This window comes from Heteronotia binoei, chromosome 1, assembly GCF_032191835.1.
Source record: "Heteronotia binoei isolate CCM8104 ecotype False Entrance Well chromosome 1, APGP_CSIRO_Hbin_v1, whole genome shotgun sequence".
NCBI classification, from domain to species: domain Eukaryota; kingdom Metazoa; phylum Chordata; class Lepidosauria; order Squamata; family Gekkonidae; genus Heteronotia; species Heteronotia binoei.
Window position 1 is genome coordinate 39752442 of NC_083223.1, and position 17846 is coordinate 39770287.

Sequence of the window (17846 nt, forward strand, 5' to 3'; positions counted from 1 at the left end):
AGAAAATGGCATGCTGACTCATCATGTTGCCTTTTCCATGTGTGATGTAGATTCTTCCCCAGTCATCCAGGAATTTCTAAGCAAGTGATCAGGGCAATGTTCTTCTCTTGGAACCATTGCATTGTTTCATGGAGACATAAATGTTATCTGATGAAATGGGCTCTTGATCACATGCATATTGCAGATTGGCTAGTGACAGATTCTAGAGAGAAACCATATTAATGGATTGTGGCGAAAGAGTTTTCCAGACTAACTGTTCATAGTGGATTCACTTGGGTAACCAAAGAAGTGCAGCCTATTATTAACTTGAATTACAGTGTACTACATAGACTTTCAGTCTTGTCAGACAGAAAGAAATGTTGGATTCTAACAAGCCAGCACTGCTTCAGCAGATGGCAGAAATCCCACTCCATGAAGTATCTTTGGAGAAGATGCTTTCCTAGCTTCAGATATAGCCATCAGGTAGAGCTGCCTGTTGAGTTCTGATGATAGCTTTTTGCCAGTTGTTTTCTTTCCCAACATGCTGTGAAACAGAGACAGTGGCAGAGGCCAGAGAAGGCCCAATCTATTAAGCCAAAGGATGAAGCTGCTCCAGTGTGAGGCAGGTGCTGCCTGGGGTGGCAAGGCAGCATCACAGCCCCAGCAGAATTGGGAATGCACCACCCACAGAAGAGTCTCCATCCCCTGCAAATAATTTGCTGGGCACAGCAGGGCCAGATCTAGGGGGGCACAGAGGGGGGTGCTTGCCCCAGGCGCCACTGGAGGGGAGGGTGCCAAATTGGTTATGGAGTCCATTCTATTCTATGGGCCCATAAGGTAGAATGGACCCATAAGTGGGGGGGGCACCATTTTTTAATTTTGCCCCCTCTCAAAAACATGTAGATCCGGTCCTAGGGCACAGCGATCAAAGCAAGAGTTGCCATCCTGAGGTTTAGCTTGGGGGCCAGTTGGCAGCGGGGGGGCAAACCCAACTGTGGTCGGGCAAGGCAAGGAAGGGGTTAAGAGCTGAGCAGTGTAAGATGCTGCAGGTACTCAGGAAGATGCAGAGGGTCTTCTTAAGTCAACAGGTTGTAACTTCATTTCCAGTGAACAAAAAAAGAGATCCAAGGCTTGAGACAGTACTTCCTAGCAGCTTTGCTAGCCAGTTTACCCTAGGTCTGCCTGCTCTACGTTGGGAAATTCCTGGAGATTTTGTGGTTTGGAGGGGTGGAAAGACCTCAGTGAGGTATAATGCCATACAGCCCAGCTGCTCCAGAGCAGCTATTTTATCTATGTAGTCTGGAGATCAGTCGTAATTCTGGGAAATCTCCAGGCCTCCCTCAGAAGTTGAGTAAACATAAAGTAACACACTGTAAATACTTGCATAAATAAGCATGTGTAACTGTATTTACACATTCATACACTCAGCAATCTCCACATACATGTACCAAAGCCATAATATACACATTTAATTACATTCAACAATATAGGAGTCCACACACAAGACTCTGGTCACTTTCCAGAACTTAGATAGACTTGCAATATCACTGGTTGGACTACTGCCTTAGAGAAATCATTTTTGAGCAGTGGTTCCAAAATCATTGAAGGTGATTTGAAGACGGGAGAGCCTTTTGAAACACATCAGTAAGTATCTGGGAGGCGTGTCATCACCTATTGAGCCATTACCCACTTAAGTCAAGTGCAAACAAGAACATCGCTGCAAGTCTATCTATTGCTTATTTAAGCAAGTATGTACAGTGTTTTACTTTGTGTTTGTTCAGCCTTTATACCGGAGTTTCATGTTTTGCCAGACCCCCTCGGAAGTTTGCAACCCTAATTTACCCTGAGCCCCAAGAAAAATCTGGAAATACTTCAGGGTCTGGTGCCCTGGAACTATAATGAAACCTGAACTAGCCTTAGAATCAGGGCTCAGGGAAGGGAGGGGGCAGAGCTGTGCATGACTAGCATGGGAGGAAGGAACCTCAGGGAAAATAAGGAGATCCCAAGGGAGGAAAGGGGAGACACAAAGGGAGAGATGTGGCATGCTGGCTGGGAGATGTTGTGAAAGCACAGAAAAGGGAGGCAGGGGAACCCAGAAAAGGAACCTTGACCTTGGGCATGATAAGAGGACTGAACCTGGTCTGGTGTGGGGAAACAGATCCACAGCAGAAGCATAGTTTGACCTCTAAAGAGGCAAGGCAGGTGGGTGAAGGGAATTACACTCACATGAAGACTTGCTTAAATCTTTCTCCTGGCAAGGAAGTAGCTTTAATGAGGACCACTGAGTTTCTGTGAGTCTCTGCCTGCCCTGGAAAACACTATTTCTCCCAGTGCCTACATATGCCCATCTGATATACCACATCTTAGAAGGAAGGGAAATCCTTCTGGACATTACAGATCTGCTGCATTTTAACAGGCACTTGTGAGCAATTTCTGCCTAATGGATTCTTTCTTTATGTTCTTGAAATAAATTAACATCTCAAATTATTCAGGTATGAAACTGATCCACCTGAGAAGCCAAACATCAAAAGTCCTTGGAATAAGAACACCACATTGTTCCACCATGTTGCATCTTCATAATGGTCAGTATCCTACCATTCCGCTAGATGCAATCAGAAACTGCCCTCCAGCCTAAGGAGCCTTCCTCCAACTTAAGTGGCTCTTCATCTGATGGCTCCTTAGGTTGGAAGTATGTCTTCTAGCCTAAAATAGGTTACTGCGCTGTAGGTTGAATACTTTACTGTGGTGTATGCTGCCTTCACTCACAAGGAAAGCTCTGCAATCCCAGGAGCTGACTGTAGATACTCATGAATGTGTGGACGATAGTCAAACCAGCTCTCAGTTTCCATGGGTAAAAGCAGCAACAGCAATTGGTGGCCAGTTTGTGGTTAAAGGTTAGTTGGATATGTTTAAGGAGGAAGTAATGCATTATGTCATGACAGAGCACTGAGATCTACAACAACAACTACTACTACCCCTCCTCCCCAATATAAAAATTAAGCTCTGGAGATCACTAAAGTACAGGGAGGAAAAGGAGGTGAGTTCTGATAATAGCAATGCTTTCTGTCCCTGCTTTTCCCAAGTGTTAGGAAGTTCCAGGGCAGCTGTCCAACAGAACAGTCATGTTAGTCCATTGCAGCCAAAACAACAAATGCTCTTGTGGCACTTCAGGGATTAATTTATCATTACATAAGTTTTTGCAAACCGGAGTCCCTTTCATCAGATGCACTAAGGGTTAGCTGCAGTTAGCAGTCACCTGGGCACAGATGAAAGGGGGGGTGTGCATTACTCCTGAGAGAGGCCAGCAGTCCCAACAGCCCAACAAGAAGGGATTTACATGACAAAGCAGAGCATTAACTAAAGTGGTGCCAATTCATAAGTAGCCCCAGGTTCCAAAAATGGCTTTCAGCCCCACCACAGCCCCACCCTTTCCCTCAGAAACGCAGAGCTTTTTCTTTATTTTTCCTCTGCCTTAATTCAAACTGGTACTTCTTTTTTTCCCCTCTGATCAGTATCAGTTATACATCAGTTCCCTCAACAAGTGCCAATACTGGCTTACTAGCACAATTTTAGATCTGGAAAATGGTGTGTTGGGAGGTCTAAGCCCCTTTTCCCTCAAGGCCACATCACAGTGATGACTTGAATCAGCCACCTACCACCACCACCCACCTGAAAAGCTTAGAGCTCCCAGAACCCATCTGTGACCCAACCCAGGATGTACCCAGGCAAAACATAATGCCTTATTAGGCCCTTAGTTTACAACTTCCTTCCAGGAGGGTGGAAATGTTGACCACCTAGTTAGACTTAGCACAGAAATTCTGGCTTGATGGCATCTTCTAGGTCAGGCTTAAGGAAAAACCCACTACATATTGAAAGAGCAGAGTAAGCGGCACCCATAATTTCATCTTACTTGGCCCAAGCCAGTCTTGTAAAAAAAGAACACAAGCAAATGTCAGCAGACTTGACAAGGCTACTTCTGCTTCCTGTCTAGCCCTCTTCTGGTATTCTTATCAGCCCCAAACAGCGGTCCATCCCCAAATAGCAACTCTTGAACTGAACTTGTCCCTTGCCTTTTCCCCACCAGAACATTTCATCTTCATGTTGTGGATGGGGTCAGATGATGCCAAAGGGATGATTCACTGACCATGCTAGTTGGCAGATCACTTCATTAGCTCAGGCAGAGGTCCAGGCAAAGTCATCGTTTTTGCCTTCTGCACAGACAGCCTCTATGGCAGGAAGGATGCAGCATTTCTCTAGCATTTGGGACTTGTTGATGTCCAGCTGTGAACTCCCCTCACTGGATTAATAACATAGTTTTGAAATACTACAGAGAGGCCAATGGCCTTTTCAAAGAGGAGCAGAGAAAAGGCTCAGGAGGTGAAGTAATAGCCCAGACAGAAGATTTTTCATTGTAATAGTGGGAAGAAAATGGCTGGGAATCTCCTCCATTTTTAGAACATGACATGTTTGTTTGCTTATGCAGGAACTGTAGACTCCAGAGAAGTACTTCTTCACCCAAAGAGTGATTAACACATGGAATTCACTGCCACAGGAGATGGTGGCAGCTATAAGCATAGACGGTTTAAAGAGGGGATTGAATAAACATTAAGAACAGAGGTCCATCAGTGGCTATTAGCCACAGGGTATAGATGGAACTCTCTGTCTGGAGCAATGATGCTCTGTATTCTTGATGCCTGGGGGCAACAGTGGGAGAACTTCTAGTGTCCTGGCCCCACTGGTGGACCTCCTGATGGCTCCTGTTGTTTTTTTTAACCACTGTGTGACAGAGTGTTGGACTGGATGGGCCATTGGCCTGATCCAACATGGCTTCTCTTATGTTCTTATGAGTTTTAACATTACAACAAGTAAGTTCAGACATCACACAGAACCCAGGTTTATTTTAACTATGGTCTGTTCATGAAACCAGGGTTCAGCTTGCAGATGATGACTCAGATCCTTGATACTGTTTTTGTTGCTTTCTCTCTTCAGCCTAATGGACTTCATTCAAGATCAAGCCAGGATTAACTAGAATGTCTGTCATATATTACATGAAACCATAGTTAAGACGAACTATGGTTAATAAACCAGCTTCAGATCTTGGTTGGCAGACTATAACTGATCCTAGTTAGGAGAGTGACCTGAACTTGCCTTTTGAGGAAAATATGGGTGTGGGAAGCCCATGGTGAGGCAATGGCTCTATGTGGGCTGTGAGGCAGCTCTGCAGCTCCAGTAACATGACCACAAATAAACATGGCCAAGCTGAAAATGACACAATGCTGGTGCAGCAGGAACCACCCTTTTGTTTCCTTTAGGTATAAAAGGATGGTAGATGAGCTGAACATGGGGGGGGGGAGTAGAGTTGTTGCAGCAGACAGTACAGACTATTTGGTGCCCCAAATGATTTTCCTCCATGTTTACAAGACAAACCAGGAAGCTACTGCTTTTGAAGGGAATTCTTCCAGTCTCCAGCTGAGTCTCTGGGAGCTCTCCAGACTCCTCAAAAGACTGGAAATGATCCTCAGGAGGAGAACACACCCACCCACTCAGAACATCAGGCTAAAAATGGATGGGATTGTAAATTGCAGCAGCAACAGGCCACATCAGTTAAGAGTAGGGGTGGCCAAACTGCAGCTTGGGAGCAACATGTGGCTCTTTTACACATATTGTGTGGCCCACCACCCTACTGGCCAGCTTGGAGAGGGTACTTTGCTCTTTAAACTGCTTCTCCAAGCCAAGCCAGCTGGCAGTTTGGAGAATGTATTTAAAATTAATGTTTCTTTCCACCTCTCCCGTCCTCCCTTCCTACATCTGATATTCATGTCTTATGGCTCTCAAACATCTGACATTTATTCTATGTGGCTCTTACTTTAAGCAAGTTTGGCCACCCCTGGTTAAGAGACTTAACTAGACATACCTTACCTTACAAGTATGACAGAACAAAACCATTGAAATCAGGGGAAGAGGGCTGTTGCCACCCTCCTCCCTCTGAACACAATGCTTTACCTATTCTCCTTCCTTCAAGGGCAATTGCCACATCCATATGTCCACTTATCAGCCCAATCCTCACTTATCAGCCCAATGAACTTCATCCATATGTCCACCCTCACTTATCATCACTTACAGAAGAAAAATAGGAAATATGGTAGTGTCTATTGCACCAGTTCCTGTCGATCATAGGAAACATACTTTTAAGCTCTTCAAAAGCTGTTTTTGTCTTTTGCTCATTTTTCTGGAATCAATGTAATCTCCATTTTAGGGTGGCATGAATGTCTCTGAGTTCATGGAACAGTAGGCCAATGCCATGATGTTCTGATCCAGTTTCATACAAACCAGCCTTCAGTGTCTGCCCAGTTTGGCTGCCTGATTTCCAAATCCATTAATGTTCATGTTCTATTCCAGTGTTCTAATCTTGGACTGAAATAACTTATGCATTCTTGTCACCAACTGATAAATGCCATCAACTGCAAAAGCAGCACATGTACTTAAAACATTGGTTTTAAATGGTACATGATTTGTCCATGATGACCCTGGGGTGTGTATAGTCCATGCAAACCAGCATATCCCAACAGTAGTTCATCTGGTTAGCTGCTGCACTGAATGTTGCCCTAGTATGGATACAAAAAACACTTGAAATACTGCATATTTTAAACTCCAGACACATGAGATGTTTGAATGAAGAAAAAAAATAGCATTGTAAAGAAGGATAACTTTGACTTTTGAATTTATTTATTTATTTATTTATTTAGAATTTATATCCCGCCCTTCCCACGAGTGGCTCAGGGCGGCTTCCAATAATAGATCTGACATAAAAATTAAACAATATTTAAATGTTCTGCAAGTTGCAATAATCAACTCATCCTTGCCTCTACCCTGCACTGAAGACTCCCTTAAATCACTTGACTCATTTGTGCAAATAATTAACATGTGAATCCTGATTTCTAAACATTTATTGGGCTTACTCCAAAGTAAACATATATAGGATTTACAGCCTTAGCTATCTGGTCTAGATACCCAAAGAGAGTTCCCTAAAGGCATATTTGTTGATTTGGTTTTTTGAGAGGTGGGTATCTATGGTGGTTGATTGCACAGAACTCAGCACTTTTGAGCCACAAGATATGCTGAACGAGGTTCTTTAACCGTGAGTGTTTAGATAGCACATTTGTGTATGGCTGAACTTGGCCTGCAGATTGCCAAATGTTCACTGCACATAGACTGAACAGTCTTAGGTCCAACACCTGTAAGGAACATGGGCTCAGTAGCTCCTTTGCAACTAGGGTTACCTACTCTGTGTTGGAAAATTCCTAGAAAATTTTTTTTGGGGGGTACAGCCTGGGGATAGCTGTATTTGGGGGAGGGGCAGGACCTCAGGGGAGTATTGTGCTCTAGGGCCCACTCCTCTAAAGCAGCCATTTTCTGCAGGGGGACCAATTGTTGTAACCTAGAGATCAATTGTAATTCCAGCAGATCTCCAAATCCCAACTGGAGGTTGGCAACCCAATTTGCAACTGTCCGTGTCATATTAGGCACAGCATTGTAGCTGCTGCTTAAAAGACAAAGTGCTAATTTCAGGCAACCTCTGGAGATGGTCATTAATGCAAAAATGCTGGAAAAGGGATTAATTCTGTAAGCAATAGGGGAGAATGAGAATACAACCACCTTGCGATAGCTCTTCAGGATTAATTTTTTGCAACTTTTTTTTTGCTTACACTGTTTAAATGAGCAATTCAAACTGGATGCAGAATGCCAGAGACCCTCTTGGAACATCAGATGCATTGGGAGGAAGGAGAAGCTTTATATCTTGGAGATTAAACTAGATTGAGTTTTTGCATAGCTGCCAAAATGCAGACTCCTGGTATGGACTGTCTTCAACCCACAACTAATTGGGGCAATCCATCATTCAATTCCAGGGCATCCAGGCAACACATGGGTTCTTGTTCAACTAGATTTTTTTCCTCACCAGGACAGAATGAACCCAATGGAAGCCAGTTATTCAATGAAAAACACTTCTGTGCAAAAGTGCAGGAAAAACAGAAGAACTGCAAAGACACACCCAAGCTGCACACGTTCTCTGTGGCTATCTGTCTAGCATGCTTCTATCCCACTCTTCCTCCAAGGAGTTCAGGGCAGGACTCTGTCCCTCCATTTTGTCCTTACCAAAATAGTGGTTTTGGCTGAGAAATTGTGAGGGCCTCATGCCTTGAAGGCTTGCCAGGTCTGGCCTGGCAACCAGCAGGGGACCAGTGGAGGGGCTCATGGGGAGGTGACCATCAGTCAATTCCTAGAAAGGTGTGAGATCATTTCTGGGTTTATCCAGAAGGAGATGGAGCATCCCCACCTCCAGTGAGGGGCTAGCAACCCTACATCAAGGTCACCCAGCTCACTTCACAGCAGTGAGGGGTGGGTGGGAGATTATAATATAGTGGGTTCTATGCATGGCAGAGTCTCAGAGTAAGTGATTACAAGCTCTTTAATAGGAGTGACATAGTATAAGGTCACATTTCAAGACTGGCATTGGGGCCTATGGGCCAAACTTATATACATCTCTGGGTTCCTGCGAAAGCACATTATTGGGGCATTCAAACCGATGGGGCCTTGTGATTGGTCCTGGGCTGCAGGGATTTGAATCCTGCAGCCCTTTGTTCCCAAGTCCCCAATCTTAGTCTGTATGGCTCCAATGAACCAGGTGGAAACATCCAAAGTCTTCCTTTGAGTCCACATACATAACAGAGATGAACCCAGGTTTCCCAGAATCTAGCATGTTGTGTCACCCCCACTAACCAATACACTATTTGCAGTGCAGGATTAGACCCTGTAGAGGCCCCTAGGCAGTTGAAATCTTGGGGCCCCCCTCACAAATTATCTCAGAGTCGAAGTGCCTGCCCCATGTCCTCCACTGCAGCCTGCAGGCACCTTCTCAAAAGCTCCCTTGACAAAACTGTGGGGGAGGGGCAGAGAGAGGCAAATTTGGCAGCAGTCACACCAGGCAAGTCAGGCAAAGAGCAGCTGAGTTGCTGGCTGCTCATGCAGGCTGGGAGGGCTGCAAGCAAGGGGAAAACTCGGGGGGGGGGGGAGCTGGCCTGGGGCCCTTAAATGCGTGGAGGCCCATAGGCCAGTGCCTACTTGGCCTAATTTTAATCTGGCCCTGACTATTTGGCTGTTGTGCAGCCTGTTCACATAGCACTTGCTTTGCCAGACAAGCAGGTGACATTTTCTGGCTATTTGGCAATCTTGCTCCCAAACAGCTTTAAAATCAGTAATCATGTTTAATCCAGAAAACGTAACTGGATTAAGATTGCCACCTTGATGTCCTGTGACAAATTTAATTTAGAAGGGTATGACAGTCTAGAGTGAGTCAGAAAATAAAATGCATCATCATTACAACTGCTGGAAATGTTGTTGCACCTCCAATTGTATTGGCATAAAGAGATATATATATATATATTGCAAACAGTATATAGTAAACAGTATATATATATATATATATATATAGTGTGTATATATATATATATATATATATATATATATATATATATATATATATATATATATATATATATATATATATATATATATATATATAGTGTGTATATATATATATATATATATATATATATATATATATATATATATATATATATATTGCAAACAGTGTCTTTTCAAAGGAATACTTTAACTGGAAGTATTTTTTTTATTAAAGAACTGGTATAAATTGAGAGGTATAAATTGATAAACTGGGCCATCCTTTGTTCAATTTTTGCAAGTGGCCTGAAGCAACCCACCTATTTTTCATTCTCAGTTGGTGCCTTTGGACCTCACCCAAAATAGATAATAATCATGGTCTACCTTACATGATTATTGTAAGGATTACCAGATAATGCACATGGAGTGCTTTGAACTCTCAGAAAGTGTTGCATTCACACTAAGTACTGCTCTAATTGAAAACAACCTTGCCTTTCTGTTGACAAAAACCTTGAATAAAATCTTACTCACTTGTCTGTCAAAAAGGAACACAGCATGCAAACAGAATCTTAGTTTTCCCTCCAGCAAAATAAATACTCGGCTCTGACTTGTGAGTCTACACATTTGAAAAGCCCTGTTTATTGTGGGGGAAGTTTAAAAATATTGTTCAGTTTTTGTGATTTACAGAGTCTTACTATGATTCCAAATTCAATCTGAGTTCTATGCCATTTTAATGATGGGTCCAGGAAAAAAAAGAAAGAAAAGACATCGAGTGCACTTGAATGCAACCAGCTTTCCCGATTTCAGTGGAATGAACAACATGCCCTGGTGAAAGCCTCTGCCTAAATATTTTGTTTAATAGAGACACAGATGGGATGAGAGCCTCCAAGTAAATATTCCAGAAGCACTGAGCTGCATTTTCCAAGAATCACTTTTGGAAATGGGACATAGGTTAAAAAGTCATCTCTTCCACTATAACTGTACCAAGTGTCCTTTGAGTATCTTCTGTGTGGTACATTTAAAATGCTCCATTTCCAACAGGATCCCACACACAGTGAAATAATCCATCTAAAGTAGCACACGGTTCTCTTGGAGCATTTATTTTCTTGGGCACCAATAAAAATATTCTTTTTTAAAAACAAAAAGGACATACCTTTTAAATGGGATGCCATTTGTCAAGCATATAATTAGACTGTTAATTAACTCAATTTATGAGCAACAAATTATACAGCATAAAATGCATCCCATTACTAACAATCGTGGAATCACATTACTAACTACTTATTACCAAGCTTTATTGAGACAGAAATAAAACCACAACGTTCAGCCACCCTTGTTTTATGAGATGACATTTGGCAAAACACAATGATCAAAGAGTGCATCATCTGAAACTTTACACTGCAAGTAGATGCACGCACAAAAGAAGAATAATCTAATCCTAAAGACATTAGCTGTGATCATGAGCAACTAGATATAGGATCCACGCCCATACATCAAAAGTCCCAACATATGAATTGTAATGTGCAGGGAAGATAATATTAATGTCTAGTTCCAGAGGCAAGTCAGAAATTCCATGGGACTTGTTTCAAGTGTCACCAGGATGGAAGTGCAATTTGTATGTTGTTTCAGCAGAGGGCAAAGCAAGTACTCCAGAGCTTTGTGATGCATTCCCAAGTTCTGAATGCAAGGGGGTAGTAGTGAGTAATAAAAGCAATGGTATGTCAGGAAGAACATCAAGTTCAGAGAGAAAATAGTTCGACTTCCCCCCTCCTCTGGTCTTATCCTCAGGTTTTTGATATAAATATCCTACAACTGGTGTCCATGAGGAATGAACATACATGAAGCTGCCTTATCCTGTCAGACTGGCAGCAGCTTTGGGTCTTGGGCCAAAGTCTTTCATGTGGCCTGTCACCAAATAGTTTTAACTGGAGATGCCATGGATTGAATCTGGGATCTTCTGCATGCAAAATCAGATGCTGTTCCACTAAGCCATGCCCTCTTCCCAAATCATGGTTGGGGAAAGAAACAGTGGGAAGCAGGAATGTACACCACCCTAAATTTGGTCTTTTCCACATCTGGAATTCATGGAGGGCAGAATAATTGGTATTTAAAATTACTCAGGTCTCCTATACAAATTCAATATTCAGATCTGTTCCCCCACCACCTCCAGATTCTGGAATTATTTTGGTCCATTATTCTCTATGTGGAATATTTCCCAAGGATTGTAGGGGCAGGTTTGTTTTTCCAAATGGCACCAATATTGCCTCAGAGATGGTGCTGTCTGTTCACTAAGGAACCCTCAAACTTCAAGTGAACTTGATCAAGCAGTTCAATTCTATGGGCCCCTGGACAAGGTGCACCAGCCATCCTCCATTATTTCCCATGCTTCCCCCAGGGCAAAGAATAGCCAAACACCCAAGAGCAAGCAACCATTGGCAAAAGGGCCTTCCAGTGGAAACAGAACCAACAAACCCCAAAGAACCAACACCAAACCAGAGAATCTCAGCAGAATAACAAACCAATGTGGCAAATGCAATGTCAAACCAAAGAATCCAAATGAAACAACTGAAGCAAGGAAAGGGAGTCCAGATCAACAGAACCAACATCCAACTACAGAAGCCAAGAAGAACCTAGAGGCAATGTGGCAGCCCAACAGAACCAATGTCAAAGAAGAGAATCTCTGCAGAACAACTGGGCATGTTTCCCTTAATGCCTGAGAAAGCTGCTTATCACACCCCTCTACCAAACTGAGACCCATGGAATGTATTTTTTGCATATATTAAACAAAATTAGGCTGGAAAGCTTTAAAGCCTAAAGTAAGAATAAAATGATGAAGTCCAAAAAGATTGAGACAGAATTTAGCAACATATGTTTAAAATGCTTATGCTTACAACAATGACCTAACATCAGAAATGTTAGGAATGTAAATGTACTTGTATGTAGACCAGGCCAAAAGTATATAAGTAATTTACACTTAATGTAAGATCTGTTTAACAATTGTATAGATAGAAAAATGTTATAAATTACAATTTATTAGACAATATTGATAAATGATGGCTTTTCTCACTTATTGTTGGCCAAAATATGATTATGTATAAATTAATAACTGTGGTATTTCTATCCGACCTTACCTCAATGTTTTTTTGTTTATATAAAATAAATATTTTATATAATAAAATATATGGATATGGATATATATGGATTCTAATAAAATAAATATTATATATATATATATATATATATATATATATTTATTTATTTATTTATATAAAATATATAAAATAAAAATATATACACAAAAGAATTTGAACTCCAGACTGTGACTTTCAAATAGGCAATACAGGAATTCTTTTAGCTTAAGTAATATTCTGTCATTTAGTGAATGTAGTCTGTTTGGATGTCTGACTTAACAAAACAACAGATCACCTCTGTTTTGATCTTTCTCCTATGAGGAGAAAAGCAGTGGGGAGGGAGGGCAATTCTGAACAGAAAAATAACCCAGCTCCAAATGAAATTGTTAAGGACCTCCTCCCAAACAACTCAGCTTTGCAGCTTGTTGCTTTTCATTGAAAACAATTCTGGGGTTAAGTTAAATATAGTTGACCGGCATGTCTACTTTGACCCTGAGTTAGCTTTTATTTTTATTTTTCACCCTTAAATTGCAGCCAGCTCATGACGGCTCCTCATGGGGTTTTCAAGGCAAGAAATGGTCAGAGGTGGTTTGCCATTGTCTGTGTCTTTATAGGAACACTGGACTTCTTTGGTGGTTTCCCATCCAAATACTGATCAGGACTGACCCTGCTTAGCTTCTGAGATCTGATAAGATTGAGCTAGTCTGGGCTATTCAGGTTAGGATTAAGCAAATAATGAATTATTTTAATAGTGAATATAGACAACAATTAATGATTGATATAAAAGAAAGAGAGCAAAAACACGAAATAGCACTGAATACCAAATATAGGCTAGCAAATGCTGAATATGTAGTGTTACATAATATTGACCTTCAAATGCCAGAGATATAGAGCTGGAAGCTTTTGACTGGCCCTGTTTCTCTTACTTTTTAAAACAGTAGGTGGATATGCAGAAATTTAATTCAGTATTTTCTTCAGAAAGACTGAAAACATGATGGATTGTAATAAACTCTAAAGTCCTTTTGACTGATATGCCCCCAATAATTTTCTAATTGCACAGGGTATTTTTTATATCAGGGGTGGCCAACAGTAGCTCTCCAGATGCTTTTTGCCTACAACTCCCATCAGCCCCAGCCAGCATGGCCAATGGCTGGGGCTGATGGGAGTTGTAGGCAAAAACATCTGGAGAGCTACCATTAGCCACCCCTGTTTAAAAATATAAAGGTATTTTTAGAAAGACTAGCAGCATGATCATCCAGCTACACGAAGACCAACGAGGCCAAGTCAGACACTGCAACGACCTCTCGGAGCCCTTCCCAATAGGCACAGGTGTAAAGCAAGGCTGCGTTCTCGCGCCAACTCTCTTTACGATCTTCTTTAGCATGATGCTTCAAAGAGCCGCAGTAGATCTAGATGATGATGATGGTGTCTACATCCGCTATCGCACCGATGGCAGCCTGTTCAACCTGAGGCGACTAAAGGCACACTCCAAGACAATGGAAAAACTCATCCGAGAGCTACTGTTTGCTGATGATGCTGCACTCGTCTCCCACTCGGCATCAGCTCTGCAGCATATGACGTCCTGCTTTGCAGAGGCTGCCAAGCTATTCGGCCTAGAAGTTAGTCTGAAGAAGACAGAAGTTCTCCACCAGCCTGCACCCCAGGAAGATTATCACCCTCCTTGCATCACTGTGGGTGAATCAGTTCTGAAGACAGTCCAGCAGTTCAGCTACCTGGGGTGCATCATCTCCTCAGATGCCAAGATCGACAAGGAGATTGACAACAGGCTGGCAAAGGCAAACCGTGCCTTTGGCCGACTGCACAAAAGAGTGTGGAGCAACAAGCATCTGAAAAAAGGCACAAAGATCAATGTTTACAAAGCGGTTGTGATGACAACCCTCATCTACGGCTCCGAATCGTGGGTTTTATATCGTCATCACCTACGACTCCTTGAGCGCTTTCATCAGCGCTGCCTTCGCACCATCCTCAACATCCACTGGAGTGACTTTGTGACCAACACTGAAGTCCTCAAGAGGGCGGAGGTTACCAGCATCGAGGCACTGCTGTTGAAGACGCAGCTGCGCTGGGCAGGGCATATTTCTAGGATGGAAAACCACCGCCTTCCCAAGATTGCCCTGTATGGCGAACTCTCCACCGGCCATCGAAATAGAGGGGCACCAAAGAAGAGGTACAAGGACTCCTTGAAGAAATCCCTTAGCACCTGTCACATCAACCATCACCAGTGGTCTGACCTAGCCTCAGATCGCAAAGCATGGAGGCACACCATCCACCAGGCTGTCTCTTCCTTTGAGAACGCACGCATAGCTGGTCTTGAGGACAAAAGGAGATTGAGGAAGAATCGCACTGCTACAGGACCAACCCTAAATCAGACTTTTCCCTGCAGCCGCTGTGGCCGGACCTGCCTGTCCCACATTGGTCTTGTCAGCCACCAGCGAGCCTGCAGCAAACGTGGACTATTGCACCCTTCTTAAATCTTCGTTCGCGAAGCCAAGCCGAGAGAGCACTCCATAACTTTTTTTGCAATTAATTTTTTTAAATTGCAATATAACATTCCTAAAGGGGAATCAATTTCTATAGACCTGCTAATGTGACCTATGTTATTGAAATGCTCAGAAAGGAACCACAGAGGATCTTATCTCATGGTTAATGTTCCAGAAGATCAACAGTAGAGCAAAAGCTTAAGTCAGCAACCACATGTGTTTTTGACATGAGTGTGAGGGTAAGTTTCAGACTGGTTGCTAAACCCCTGGTGACTGACAAAAAATGCAAAATAATATTCCGTTGTCCTTATTAGATGGTTAATATGAATATGCTTCCTTTTCCATATAAATCATCTTGCGTGGAGGAACCAATCAGTCACTGGAAACTCACTAAATATAAGTGTAGACAACAAGTTGGAAGCTCTTAAGGAAGCATTCTGTGCTGTTGATTTAGATTCTTGTGAAGCTGTTTCTTTTTTCAATCAGAAAAATCTTGCTATGTATGTTTGTGATAGAAAGGTATACTAAATTATATCAGCTCAGGATCTACCTTTACATTTTTCTTGAATTAGAACTGTCATAATAAAACCTTACTTCCACCATACTTTTAAAAAATTATTCTTCTATATGGCCACAGTGGCATGATGAAGATTTCCATCTGTCTGCTTTATATGTTTTGGTATTTCCCCATTTTTTGTGGGGAAAAACATTAGAAAGTTTGTCAAATCTTAAGAGTTCAGCGAAATTCTCACAGGGGGTTTGAACAATGGAGCCCAGAAGCAGATTTTTTTTTGGGGGGGGGGGTGGTAAGAAAGAAAGAAAGAGCACAATAAAATTTAGAGGTTCCGGAGCTCCACTCCTGTGAGCTCCTGGCCAATATGAGGCCTGGGCAGCATATATATTTTCTAAATAAATAAGACTCTGAGCAGATAGAAATTAAAAAGCAGATAAAACAGAGGATGGAAAGAAGGTACCAGAAATGTGCTGAGTCTTTGAAACTGCTGAGCGAAGCCATCCCTAAAAATGTTGAGTGTTACACATACTGAAATAGCAAAGAATCAATGGTGCAGCTCAGAGAACTAGGGCTGGATCGGGGGGGGGGCAGAGGGGGGTGCTTGTCCCGGGCACCAACGGAGGGGGGGGGGACACCAAATTGGGTATGTAGTCCATTGTATTCTATGGGGCCATAAGATAGAATGGCCCATAAGGGGGCATCATTTTTTAATTCCCCCCCCCCCCCTCAAAAACATGTAGATCCGGTCCTGCAGAGAGCTCAGAAAGAAAGAAACACTTATTGACTCTCACCATTTTGCAAAAGGTTTAGAGAAAAAGGCTTGTGAACATGAGTCATCTAAACCACAAAGCTGGACTAAATCACAAAGTCCAAGAAACCACTTCATGTAGTTAAACAAGTCAGTGTCCAGCTGAATGGTGTTTGGAGCAGAAACTGACATGGTGAAGCTCTGGAGGTTCTAAGATGTGCACAGAAAAGAAGACACAAGGTTTGCATGAAACTTGTGGACTATTTTTTTATGTAGCACAGCAAAGGGAACCCTTTGTCCATCCTAAGAAACCTTCCTGCAACACTGAGCAGAGCAGTAAGACAAAAACAACTGTTTTAATTTGAATCAATCAATAAATGTAACTAGTCATGTAGCCAGTGCCATAATCTATACATAATATAAAGTTATGAAGTTTGAAAGGAAACTGTATTCCTCATTTTCTCTTTTTTTTAATCTTTCCTCCATCTGTTTCTTTTTAAGCAGTCCTGCATTCCCAATGGCAAACACCTTATTTCACAGCTGGCATTTTTTTTTATTATGTACAAAATATAATGCAGAGTACAACAACAAGGAGGGAAAATACTGACTTGCCTCTTTAAGAGATGCAAATTGGCATTGAAAGTTCAGGCATAAACAACAACTCAGTCTGACTTTGTTAAAGAGGCGGGACATTCTCCCCCCCTTGGTTGTTGGCATCCCCTTACCTATTGAGGGGGCAGGGAGTAAAGAAGCCCATGACAATTTGTTTGACAGTGTCTCAAATGTTAAGGTGTGAGAGATAGCGTCTGGGTTTGTTTTCTCCACTACGTTTAGCTGCCGGCCAAAAATAATCACCAGGACTGCATCTGGCAACACCTAGTAAGCTAGTTAAATTTGAAGAAATAAAGCTCCTGGTCACCCTAACCTGCTCCTTAAAAAATAGGTCTAAACTGAGATCTTGTAAAAAAAGAAAAGAAAAAAGCTCTAGTCAGAAACCTTAGCAGTGTATAAACAGTCAGAATCTTAAAATCTGCTCTTTTTCCTTTTAAGCAGAGGACCGGTTCATTTTTTCCCTTCCAATGTTCCTGCCTAAAGGATGGCTCTTCTTATACCAGTTGTAAATCACTGAAGTATCTGGAACCAAACACTCAGAGCTGGTGTAAGTGAGATGTAAAAAAGAATTTTAAAAAATTTAGACTCATTTATTTCTTCCTGTTCCTGGTAATCTGTAAAGAGACAGCATTAAATTGACCTCTGGCTACCAACCAAACTAGAGAACGCTAAAGAGATCAAAGGACTACCAGCACATTTCTGTTCTTCGCAGAATATTGTTCATTTGGCTCTCAAACCTCTCTGATAAGCCTTAAAAATATCTTTTTAATGGATATTTTATTCTCCTGACTGAGGCTGTTTGAGATTTGAAAGTGACACAAACCTAATTTACTCTGGTACGTTAAAAATAGACTCACTCGATAGAGAACAGGCATTAATTTGATTCATTCTCATTGCATGCT